The sequence below is a fragment of the Macaca thibetana genome, chromosome 6, assembly GCF_024542745.1.
Source record: "Macaca thibetana thibetana isolate TM-01 chromosome 6, ASM2454274v1, whole genome shotgun sequence".
NCBI lineage: Eukaryota > Metazoa > Chordata > Mammalia > Primates > Cercopithecidae > Macaca > Macaca thibetana.
Window position 1 is genome coordinate 135,209,292 of NC_065583.1, and position 12,768 is coordinate 135,222,059.

The following is a 12,768-nucleotide window of genomic DNA, read 5'->3' on the forward strand; positions in this document are numbered from 1 at the left end:
TCACCCACTCGGACCGCTCTGGGATTCTCTTCCACTGGAAAACCAATAGGCGATTTTTCTCTTTGCCAAGTCACACAAAGGGAAATGGGCTGCGCTAATCTGCTAATGTGACCTCAGGCAAGACCCTCATCTGTTCCATGAGGTGACTGCAGCAAATGCCTGTGGGCCCCTCTGAGTCTGCCGGTCTCTATGTGGCTTTTCGGCTTTCAGAACCCCATCTTTCCTAGCCCACCTCCATTCACCAAAATGAAACCAGGAGAGTGGAGGAAGTAAGTCAGCCCAGGAAGGTGTTAAGGTATCTCCCCAGTTCCCCTGAACTGGCTACCCTGGAGGGGGGCGTCCATTCATTCAGAGGCTCAAGCTTTTACATCGGTGAGAGAATGCCACAATCCAGGACGCTTGCCAGGCATCTTGAGAATTTACTGGGCTAATCCAGCCAAGATTTTTCACCTCTGAGCTGAAACAGCCTTCCTTACTCCATTCAGGAAGAATTCGGCCCCAATATTGAGTTTTCCCTGACTGCCAGCCAACCACATGTGTTAATGAAGAGGTCTGGGATACCAACCTACTCAACCTTACACAGGGACAGAGCCGCCAAAGCAAACTCAGTGGCCCGAAAGCAAAGTGGTCCTCTCAGATCTGGAACACATGGGCACCAAGACTTTTAGAGGTATATGCTAGTTTCCTATTAATGCTGTTACAAGTTACCATACATTCAGTGGCTTGAAACAACTCAAATTTCTTATGTGACAGTTCTGGAAATCAGATATCTGAAACTGGTCTTACTGGGCTAAAAAAAAAAAAAAAAAAAATCAAGGAGTTAGCACAGCTGCATTCATTTCTGAAGACTCTAGGGGAGAATCTGTTGTCTTGCCTTTTCCAACTTCTAGAGGCTGCCTGAATTCCTCAGCTTATGGCCCTCTTCCCCCATCAAAGCTAGCAATGGCCCTTTGAGTCTTTCTCACATCACATCACTCTTCTTCCTCCCTTTTCCACTTATAAGGACCCTTGCTATTACATTAGACATATCCTGGTTATCCAGGATACTCTCCTAATCAGCTGATTAGCAACCTTAATTCCATCTGCAACCTTAAATCCCCTTTGCATGTAACAGAACATGTTTTGTCGTCACAAGCAAGTCAAAGAACTACTCTGAGCCTTTTTTCTGTTACATAAGCATTAGGCAGCAGGATCACAACTGGAATTAAAAGATATTCAGATAACACAGGCATGATGATCTGCATTTGCAAGGGCATTGAAGAACCACTTTGGGCTAGAATTCTTTTTGTTTCTTTTCCTTTCTTCCTCTTCCCCTTCTTTGCTTCCCTTCACCCTTTCCTTGTTTCTCTCTCCTCCTTGTACTCCTGTTTCTCTTCTTTTTCCACCTTTTTTTCTCCTGCTGTCCCTTTTAATAGCAAGCAAGATCCTGTCCAAAGGGCAAGATCACTCCTAGCTCCCAGGTCCTAGAGAAGAGATTTGTCTCTCAGGCAGAAACCTGAAGAACTCTGGAGAACTGCTGAGTTCCACCAATATCAGGGATGATACATTGAACACTCTAGCTTCACAGGTTAGCCTCTTCAACTCTAATGGCATTTCCCTTATTCTTTCTCCCATCTAGTCTCAAGACCATAACCAGGAATATCCATTATCCATAAGTCAACCAAGACTGAAATATTAAAATTATAAAATCCCACTAATGCTATGTATTCTGCCAGTCCTTCCAAACCTTTGTACCCAGTACTTTGGATCTTCAGCCTAGTAGGAACTTCTAGTCCCTTGATCTCCCATCTTTGGTTTTCTAATAATCAGCATCTCTCTGGGCTGACCACCTTTTCTGCCCAGTCATACCCTTTGATCCACCTCCTTAAACCAGTACATTCAACATCTCATATCTTCTTCATCAAAATCTAACTTTGTTTTACCCAACCTGCTGATTTTCTCTACTTTGTTTCCAAGTGCTATTGAAAAAACTTACATAATTGCATCTAATTGTGCAACTCACATAATTGCATCTAATTGTGCATTAAGTCTCTCATAGAGAGACTTAATCCTCCTCAACTTTGCTTCTACTTAATGAGAAAAGGTAACAAATTCCTTGATGACCAAAGTTGGTAGCAATAAAAAAAGCCAACTACCTTTCCTGCCCACTGTAGATAGCAGAACTCTGAATCACTGCATAGTATCCAAACTACCCCTGAGCTTATACAAACATACTGCCCTTGAGGAAACACTGCAAAACCATGGAAGATTGCAGAGTTGAATGATAGCTAAGAATAGCAAGCATTTATTACATGCTGACTATATGCTTGGATCTGTGCTAAAGACTATATGGGCATTGCTTTACTTAAACTTCATAAAAAACTTATTATGTGGGTACCATTAGTATCTTCATTTTATAGATGATGAAGCAGACACTGAAAGGTTAAGTAACTTGCCTAGGATTAAGTGGCTATGTAAGTAAAATCAGGATGAAGCAGTAAAGTTCAGAGAAGTTAAGAGATGTAGCAAAACCACTAAGTCAATTTAAATACAGGTCTGTTTTACTTCAGGCCCCTAGTAATGTCCTCATCCACAGAGTGAAGAGGATTAGAATACTGACATATGGACATCATCAGAATGCCTTGGGTGGTAGTTTAGTTCATTGTAGTATTTTCCAAGTAAAAATGCAATTGTGACCCCAGATCTAAGATACCTCACAAAGAGCTCCCTCTGTTTCATTAGCAAATAAGGCAGAAAAAATGTTCATACTTTCCTAAGAAACCCTTAGGGTCACAAGGGATGGCTGAAGTTCAAGGAAAATTAGCTCAATGCATCTTTCAGAGCTTTCACTAGCATTGGAAAGACAAAAAATAAATTGACAGTGGCCCAAAAAAACCTGACTTGGCCCTAAGAACCACAAATGAATATGCCACAAAAAGAGACTTTACATCTGTTAATTCTGCCTAAATACCACAACCACCATCTCATAATAATAATCATTGTGTTGAACATTACAGTTTTTAAGGTGTTTCTCCTAAGCAGGTCAAAGGGTAGAAGGGAGAAAAATCTTCATCTGACGTTATCAAGAGTAGTTAGACCTTAACTCCACCTGAAACTCAAAAAGTAGTGACTTCGAACACCATATTTAAATATTGTTGCCACATGTATTATTTTCTTTTAAATCTTTCTGCAACCAGATCTCACAAGAATTCACTCAAGTTACTGAGACCACAAAAGTCTCTTTTTTTTTAACTCCACTTCCAACTTTGCTTTAAGTTTGAGATTATTTCCAAATTTTGTTAAACTATCAAATGTCATAGTCTGTTCTCATTCTTTATAATAATTGAAAGCTTGGTAGAGATGCTGTAGAAATTTTTGGAAATTAGGGAGGCCTATAATGACACGTTTATCTATTATATTCTAGAACTTAGCCAACTAAATGCCTATGTATGGTAGTTTTTGGTGCGACTGGGTAAAAGTGTCCATGCTGACAGCTGTGGATCTTACCATTATCATACTGGTCTCATGCTGGTCCTGAACCACATGGGCACTATCCCCTTTCTTTCATTCAACCTTAAAGATTAAATCTGAGTTAAAGAACAGTGTGCCCATTTTTTCCCATGGAAATGAAGAAATGAAGGATGAAATGTATCAGGGACACTTTCAGCACTACCCATTTAGGAAAAAGAAAATACTCCATTTATTTATTCAACAAATATTATTGACTGTCTACTATGTCTAGGTACTGAGAATGGAGCAATGAATAAAATAAGAGTCTCTTTTCTCATACATGCATGCGTACACTCTAGTGTGGGCTTGTGGGAGTTAGATAGAAAATAAACAAGTAAATATAGAATATGTGCTATAGTGATAAATGCAATGGATAACAATAAGCAGGCTAAGGAGAACAGGGAGTGATTGAGAGGGATAGGTTACAATTTTATATGAGGGGGTCAAGAATGGTCTCTCTAATAAGATGCTATTAGTAGCAACCTGAAGCAAGTAAGAACCTGAGCAAAATAGATATCTAGGAGAAGAATATTCTAGGCTGGGAAAACAGTAATAGCAAAGACCTTCAATTGGGAATAAGTAGAAACATGCTTGGAGAGCCCAAGAAAAGCAAGGAGTTTGGTGTGGCTGGAGTGTGTGGGCAAGGGTAGAATGATGGTAGAAGTGGGGAGGTTGTGTATGTTCTTAGAGACCATAGTGAAAACTCTGAATTTTACCCTGAGCAAGTTAAGAAGCACTGAGGATTTTGCATAGAGGAGTGACAAGAACTGACTTAGGAGTTAAAAGGATCTCTTTGGGTGCTGGGTTGAGAATGACTGCAGAGAGGTAAAGGCAGATGCACAGAGAGCAGTTAGGAGGTTGTTGGATTAACCTGAGCAAGAGATAATGGTGGATTAGATCAGGTGGTAGCAAAAGACAGGGAGAATTAATCAGATTCTGGATTTATTCTGAAGGTAGAACCAACAGGACTTTCTGATTATTTGGATGTGTGGCACAAGAGAAAGCAAGAAGTCACAGATGACTAAAAGGTTTAGCATTGCCAGTAATTAAGATGGGGAAGATGGTAAGTAGAAAATATTTGGTGGGAAAAATCAGAAATTCAGTTTGAGACATGTTTAGATGTCTCTTAGATATCCAAATGGAAATGTCAAGTAGATTGTTGGATATACAAGACTGAGCTTCAGATAGAAGTCCAGGTTGGAGGTATCCTTTTGGAAGTCATAGTAGTTACGTGGATGAGAGTACCTATGAGTGAATTCAGCAGACAAGAAAGTAGACATGGGGACTAAACTCTGAGGTACTACAATATTTAGAGTTATAGGAAATAAAGAGAAATCAGTAAAGACCAAGGAGTGAAAAATGACATAAGAAGAGACCCAAGACAGCATGTTATCTTTGAAATCAAGTGAGAAAGGAGTCGTTATTCAATAGTTGAAACTGGAGTAAGAGCTGGAAAGGAGTCCTGGCTCTTCCTACTAAGCTGCATGGAAGACAAAAATGGAAGAGTGACACCAAAGACTGAGTCTGATCAGTTAAGAAACAATAACTCCACATACCAATAAATGCAGTGCAATCAATGTCCTTGAAATCTGTCCAGATTAGAAATTCCCTCATGGCGAGTGTTGTCAGGAAGAGATGAGAGTACTAAGGAATGTCCACAGTCCCAGTTTACCCCATTCTTTATGTTCTCTTAACTCACTGAGTTCAACCAGAAGCCTAAGAGAGCCTGGAGTGTGCCTCTCCTCCTCAGAGCAGGAGACCAGCTGAGGGTCAGGGAGTTCTGCTGTGATCTGAGAGAGCCACTGCCTCTATTTTCCACTGTTCTTTGGTATCCTCCTGGGACCACTGAGAGGAAGACATCAGCTGCGCCCTCAAGAAAGTTAGAAGTGAGTAAATTAGATTAGTTCAGGTAGCAGTAACAAGATACAGTCATGCGTCACTTGATGGAGATGCATCATGTAAAATGTGTCTGTAAGTTATTTTCATCATTGACAATGATCAAGTCACCTAACAACTTACAGAAACCTAGATGGCATAGTCTATATGACCTATGACTCAGTCTACAAGCCTATTTAGCACGTTACTGTACTGAATACTGTAAGCAATTATAACACAATGGGAAGTATTTGTGTATCCAAACATATCTAAATATAGAAAAAGTACAGTTAAAATACAGTATAAAAGATAGAATGTGGCACATCTTTGTAGAGCAGCTCCATTATAATCTAATGAGACCACTGTCATATATGCAGTCCATTGTTGACCAAGTTGTTGTTATGCAGTGAATGACTGTATCATACTAGTACCCACTCTTTTTTTTTCAGCTTCATTGAGGTATAATTTAACACAGAATAAGCTGAACATATTTAAAGTGCACACTTTTATAAATACGGAGATGAATACACCTGTTAAATAATCATCACAATACATTTTGACATATATATATACCAGAAATTTTCTCCTGCCCCTTTGTAATCCCATTCTCCCATCTCTACTTGCGTCACCACCAACCACAGTCAGCCACTGTTCTGTTGTCTGTTACTGTAGATGGGTTTGCGTTTTCTACAATTTTATGTAAATAGAGTCTACAGTATGCACTTACTTTTGTCTGCCTGCTTTAACTTGGCATACTCACTTGAGATCTGTGGATATTGTGTGCCAATACATTGGTCCTTTTTATTTCTGAGTTGTATTCTATTTTATAGATATACCACAATGGGTCTATTCATTCACCTCCTCATTAAATATCTATTGACCATTAGAAAAATTATGGAGGGAAAACATGGTCAAGGATGCCTAGCCTAGAAGAGAGCAGATGCATGCATACCACTATTCATGTTAAAGATCTTTCCCTGGAGTCAAGGAGGCAAGGACCCCAAGTGCTCCAACAACTGCATGTCAATGGACAGTACATGTTTATCCTCAGGATAAAATGATGTTGGGCCAGATGCAGTGACTCACATCTGTCATTCCAGCACTTTGGGAGGCTGAAGCAGAAGGATCACTTGAGCCCAGAAGTTCAAGACCAGGCTGGGCAACATACGGAGATCCCTTCTCTACCAAATAAATAAATAAATAAATAAATAAATAAATAAATAAATAGCTGGGCATGGTGGTGCATGCCTGTAGTCCCAACTACTCAGGAGGCTGAGGTGGGAGAATTTCTTGAGCACGGGAGTTAGAGGCCGAAATGAGTCATGATCGCGCCACCATACTCTAGCCTGAGCAATAGAGCGAGAACTTGTCTCAAAAAAAAAAAAAAAAAAAAGGTGACTTTAAAAGATACGTATTAATAAAAAATCAGCTTTGAAGTTAACCCTAGATTAAGATTAAAGATTTCCTATGGCTTTGTTGAGTCTCAACACAGCTTGACCACACTGCTAGAGAGAAGTGTAGGTTATCTCCACAACCACAAGATGAGCATTTGCAGCACTTTGATTCTTTGGAGCACAGAAATGCAGACTCTGTGGTCTCAGGCATTCCTGCCTCTGCTAACACCTTTATCCATCTCTGCCATGCTCTACAAATGGTGCCCACCTTGCCAGGGGTGGGGCAGGGAGGCCTCCTTTGTTACTTTATAGCCCCTCTGTGTGTTACAGATAACACTTGACATACTGAGTTACTTGTTTTGCTCTCACCTGAAATCTGCACCAAGTCTCTTGGGAGGCCTCCAAGATCAAAGGGTTGTACTGATTTAGCCACTGCTTCCTAGAGTAAAGCAGTAGCCAGAATCAGATTAAAGTGTTGTGATTCAGCTTTTGAAGGCAAGAGTGGCGATATATCTCTGAATAGCCTGATGGAGTCTTTGAAAGCCAGTGTGAGAAAATCAGGTACACTGGTTATGTTGATTGAATACACAGGTTATTATGTAAGGCAGAGGGAAGTCTGTGAAGAACTCACAAAAAGGAGTGATGCCACCAAGTAGGGAATTAGAAAGCAGGCAACTGAGCTGCCTTTCGTACAGTGAGATTCGAGTTCATTAGATGCTGATGATTGATTTTCTACTGATTATAAACTGTAGGTACAGAGAATATGTTTTATTCATTTCTGCATTTCCCTCAAAGATGAGCCTGGTGAATAAATACTTGATTAGAGGATGGGTGTGTGGGAGGATGACCTAGTGGGGAACATTCTGGGGAAGGATCTGGGCTTTGAGGCCCCCTATTAAAAAGAGTTGGTTTCCTCGCCAAACTCCCACCTGACTTTGGGAAACAGATTCTGGAGTTAGTGTTAGACTATTTTCTCCTCTCTCTGCCTTCAGGAATAAACTACTTTGCAGACTTTCTCAAAGCAAAAGTACCTATTTAAATCATCAGTCACTTAAGCAAGAAGAGGTTTGTGAATATTGACCTAAGGGCCACTTGTTATAACAGACACCTCCACAGAAGGTGAGGCATGGCTGCTGCTCAGGAGCTTTTGCACTGTTCTGGACACACCCTCTGTCATTTCTACCTGTGGGTCTGGCTCCAGTATCTAAGACTATAGATGAGAAAAAGTAGCCAGTGGCCGGGGCTCTGCTGGTAAGGATGTGGCCACTGAGACCCAATATCTCATGTACTAAGAGTTGTTTTGGGGAAAAGGGTACAATATCTATAATTTACCTCAAAATATTTTATTGTCAGTTATTCTTGCGTGTTACTTTTACACCCTAGAAAAAAGAGCCCAGGTGTAATGGGTCGCACCTGTAATCCCAGCACTTTGAGAGGTCGAAGTGGGCAGATCACTGGAGCCCAGGAGTTTGAAACCAGCCTGGGAAACATAGCAAAACCCCATCTCCACAAAAAATACAAAAATTAGCCGGGTGTGGTGGGTCACTCCTGTAGTCCCAGCTACTCAGGAGGCTGAGATGAGAGGATCACTTGAGCCTGGGGAGGTTGAAGCTACAGTGAGCCATGATCACACCGCTACACTTCAGCCTGGGTAACAGAGTGAGATCCTGTCTCAAAAAATATATAAATATACAAGTACATATTTTTTAAAAGAATATGGGCTAGGTGTTGTGACTCATCCCTGTAATCCCAACACTTTGGGAGGCCAAGGCAGGAGGATCACTTGCACTCAGGACTTTGAGACCAGCCTGGGCAACATAGTAAGACCTTGTCTCTACTAAAAAAAAAATAAAAATTAAAAAAAAGAATATTAACCCAGAGAATGGTGAAGTAATATGTAATCAAAAGTTTATGCTACAAGTCAGCAACTGAAAAATCCTTCAACTATCTTTATCTCTGATAAGTACCAGATGTTTCTTAACTAGAATGTTTAAGACATCTGGCTTGACTGAGATATTATAGAGACAATCCCCAAACTTATAAACAGGATATAAAAAAAGGGATTTCTGCTTTTAATCTTAATGGAGTAATAGGGATGCAATTTGCCCTCTCAACTCAAACAAGTAAAAACCAATGGGCAAAATACATAAAACAACGTGTTTCAGACATTGGGCAACTAGCAGCATGGGGCAATAATTCCTGAGAAAAGGCAAACAAGTGATATGAGACCAACAATTAACCAGCTTACTTTCTAGAGAGACTTTCCAGGTTGTATTGCTGGCAGGGAAGGGTAGAATCCCAAACAGCTCAATGGTATCTCTGAGTTGGAGTCAGCTAAGAACCGGAGGAGGCCAAAGTGGCTAGGAGTTTGCACAGGAGACTGCAGAAAAGGAAGGACTTGCCCAGAGAGGAGAGAGCTACATATACAAAGAGTTCCAGAAATGTCTAGAGGTTTCCCTTCAAACCTTTAACTGAGCATTGCTCACCCTCTGCATGTGTGGAAACTACCTGAGACAGGAGGGAAAAAGGAAACGCTAGAAAGCTTCAGGTGGAATAATGCCAGTGATTATATAGGGCTAGAAACAATTTGTTGCCCCCCCCTCCAGCCAAACTGGAAAAAACCTTCTAATATACAGGCATCAGAATATTGCTTCAGTAATGAGGCAAAATTAGACCTGGAATAAAAGTTGCTCTGGTCTCACAGTTTACAAAAGCAAATCTTCAAAGGACCAAACTTCATAAGTAATCGAAATGTGACCCAAAGTTCAAGAACCAAGTGCAAGAATATTTAAAGAAATGTTTTAAATATCCAGCATCCAACAAGGTAAAATTTACTGTGTGTCATTCAATAAAAATAATTGCCTGGCATAAAAAGCAGAAAATACAGTTCAAAATAAGGAAAAAAGCCAATCAACAGAAACGGACCCAGAAATGACACTGATAAGCATTAGTAGCTAAAGATATTTTTAGAGTTGTAACAATTTTATTCTATAAGTTTAAGAAAGTAGAAGAGCATGTTGAGGAAAGACATGAGAGATATGAAAAAGACCCAATTCCAAACTTCTAGGGATGAAGAAAACAAAATCTGAGATGAAAACTGCTCTGCTTAATATTACACTGGTATTAACAGTTGATTAGACACTGCAGAAGAAAATATTAGTAAATTTGAAGACATAGAAACTATCCAAAGTGAAATACACAAGGAAAGAGACTGACAAAAAAAACTGCATCAAGGAGCTATGGAACAACTCCAAGAAGCCTAATTTGTATGTAATTGAAGTCCACAAAAGGGTTAAGGGGGAACAAAGACTATTCGGAGAAATAATGGTCAAAATTTTTCACAAATTGAAGGCTATAAACCCACATATCCAAGAAGTTTAATGAATCTCATGCACAAGAAACAAAGAAAACTACCCCAAAGAGCATCACAATCCAATTGCTCAAAACCAGTGATAAATGGAAAATCTTAAAAGCAGCCAGAAAAATAAGACATATTACATGTAGAGCAAAAAGGAAAAATGAAAGACATTTTCACTTAAAACATTACAAGCCAGAAAACAGTGGAGCAACAGCTCTGAGGTATTAAAAGCAAAAAAAAAAAAAAAAAAAAAAAAAAGTTAAAATTCTATAATCAGTAAAAAAAAATACTTTCAGACTCTAAGATGAAATACGTTTTCTCGGACACACAAAAGTCAAAGTAATTCAAACAAAAACAGACTTACACATACATTGTTGTCTGCACAGAGTACTGCGTCGTGAACCATCTGTGGGTCTCTCAGCCATGAATACCAGCACCTGTTCCGGTGGAGGTGGCAGGGGAGTGAAATGGACTCTGTGAGGGTCCTTAGTTTTGGTTGTTTAATCCACTATTTTTGTGCTGCTTGCCTCCTGCCAGGAGGTGGTGCTTTCCGGAAAGCATCGCTGTAGTAGTGTGGAGAGGGACCGGTGTTGGGCAGGACCCTAGAACTCCCAAGAGTATATGCCCTTTGTTTTCAGTTACCAGGGTGGGTAGGGAAGGGCCATTGGGTGGGGGCAGGGCTAGGCATGTCTGAGCTCAGACTCTCCTTAGGCTGGTCTTGCTGCAGCTGCTGTAGGGGATGGGGTGAGGTTTCCAGGTCAATGGAGTTATGTTCCTGGGAGGATTATGGCTGCCTCTACTATGTCATGCAGGTTTCCAGAGAAGTGGAGGAAAGCCGGCAGTCACAGGTATCACCCAGCTCCCATGCAAACCGAAGGGCCTGTCTCACTCCCACCATGCCCCACCTTCCTGCGACAGCACCGTGTCTGTTTCCAGGCAGTGGGTGAGCAGGGCTGAGAATTTGCCCCAGGCTACCCACCTCTCAGCTGCAAAAGCAAGCATGGCTCTCCTTCTTCCTCAGCCTGTGGAGTCTGCACACTTGATTCATGCCCTCCCCTGAGTTCTGGCCAGAGGCTTCTCAATCAGTTCAAATTTTTACAAAGTTCAGCTGGAGATTTCCTTTTCCCTGTGGACTTTTTCCAGTGTCTCCGGCCACCCTCCCAAAGGACCCCTGTGAGGTCAGGCAGAAATGGCTTGCTAGAGGACCCACCAAATTCACAGGGCTTTCCCTGCTGCTTCCTCTACCCCTGTATTTCACTCTGCTTTCTCAATTGACTCAGCTCCAGGTGAGGTCAGAATCTTCTCCGGTTATCTAGACCTTCAGTTTCAGGTGTGTGTTTAGGGGCAGATGAGCTCCCTTTCCCACTTCCAGTTTGGGCACTCACAGTATGTGGGGTGTCTCCCAGGTCCTGCAGAATCAATCTGCTTCCTTCAGAGGGTCTGGGGATCCTCTCAGGTTTTCTGATTTATTCCTGCAGTTGTTCTGGAGGAAAAAATCACATTGGGAGCCTCCACATGCTACTCTGTCTGTCCGAGTCCAGGCTGCAATATAGTCCTGCCTCTCATCTGCCATGATCCAGATTTACACATACATTGTTAATTGACTTTAATAAATAGTACCAAGTCAATTCAATGGATGAAATAATCACTTCAATAAATGATGCTGGAACAACTGGGTAATTATATACAAAAATTTACCTTGATCTTCAATTCACGCCTAATTCAAATATGAATTTAAAAGGGATTATAAGGCTGGCCACGGTGGCTCACACCTGTAATCCCAGCACTTTGGGAGGCCGAGGTGGGCAGATCACCTGAGGTCAGGAGTTCAAGACCAGCATGGTCAACAAGGTGAAACCTCATCTCTACTAAAAATACAAAAATTATCTGGGCATGGTGGAAGGTGCCTATAATACCAGCTACTTGGGAGGCTGAGGCAGGAGAATCACTTGAACCCAGGAAGCAGAGGTTGCAGTGAGCCAAGATTAAGCCATTGCACTCCAGCCTGGGCAAAAGAGTAAAATTCCATCTCAAATAAATAAATAAATAAATAAATAAATAATAAAAATGGAAGAGAGGGGGGATTATATTTATTTTTCAAGATAAATTTAAGAGTTAAATATATGCAACATTAGAATAAACTTTAGCAGAAATTCTGAGTGAACCTGGGTTTGGAAAATATTTTAAAAATATAACCCAAAAACTTTCATAGTTTCTAAAGATAAGAAAGAAAAATATATATATGCTAAAAGCACAAACTCTAAAAAAAAATAAATAAATTACTTGGACTTCATCAAAATTAAAAACTTTTGCTCTTGAAAAGACACTGCTATGAAAATGAAAAGTTGATGCCCGGGCATGGTGGTTCACATCTGTAATTCCAGCACTTTGGGAGGCCGAGGTGGGTGAATCATGAGGTCGAGTTTGAGACCGGCCTGATCAACATGGTGAAACCCTGTCTCTACTAAAACTACAAAAATTAGCCAGGCATGGTGGTGCATGCCTGTAATCTCAGCTACTCAGGAGACTGAGGCAAGAGAATCACCTGAATCCAGAAGGCGGAGGTTGCAGTGAGTTGAGATGTCGAGATTGTGCCACTGCACTCCTGCCTGGGCAATGGAGCAAGACTCCATCTCAAGGAAAAAAAAAAAA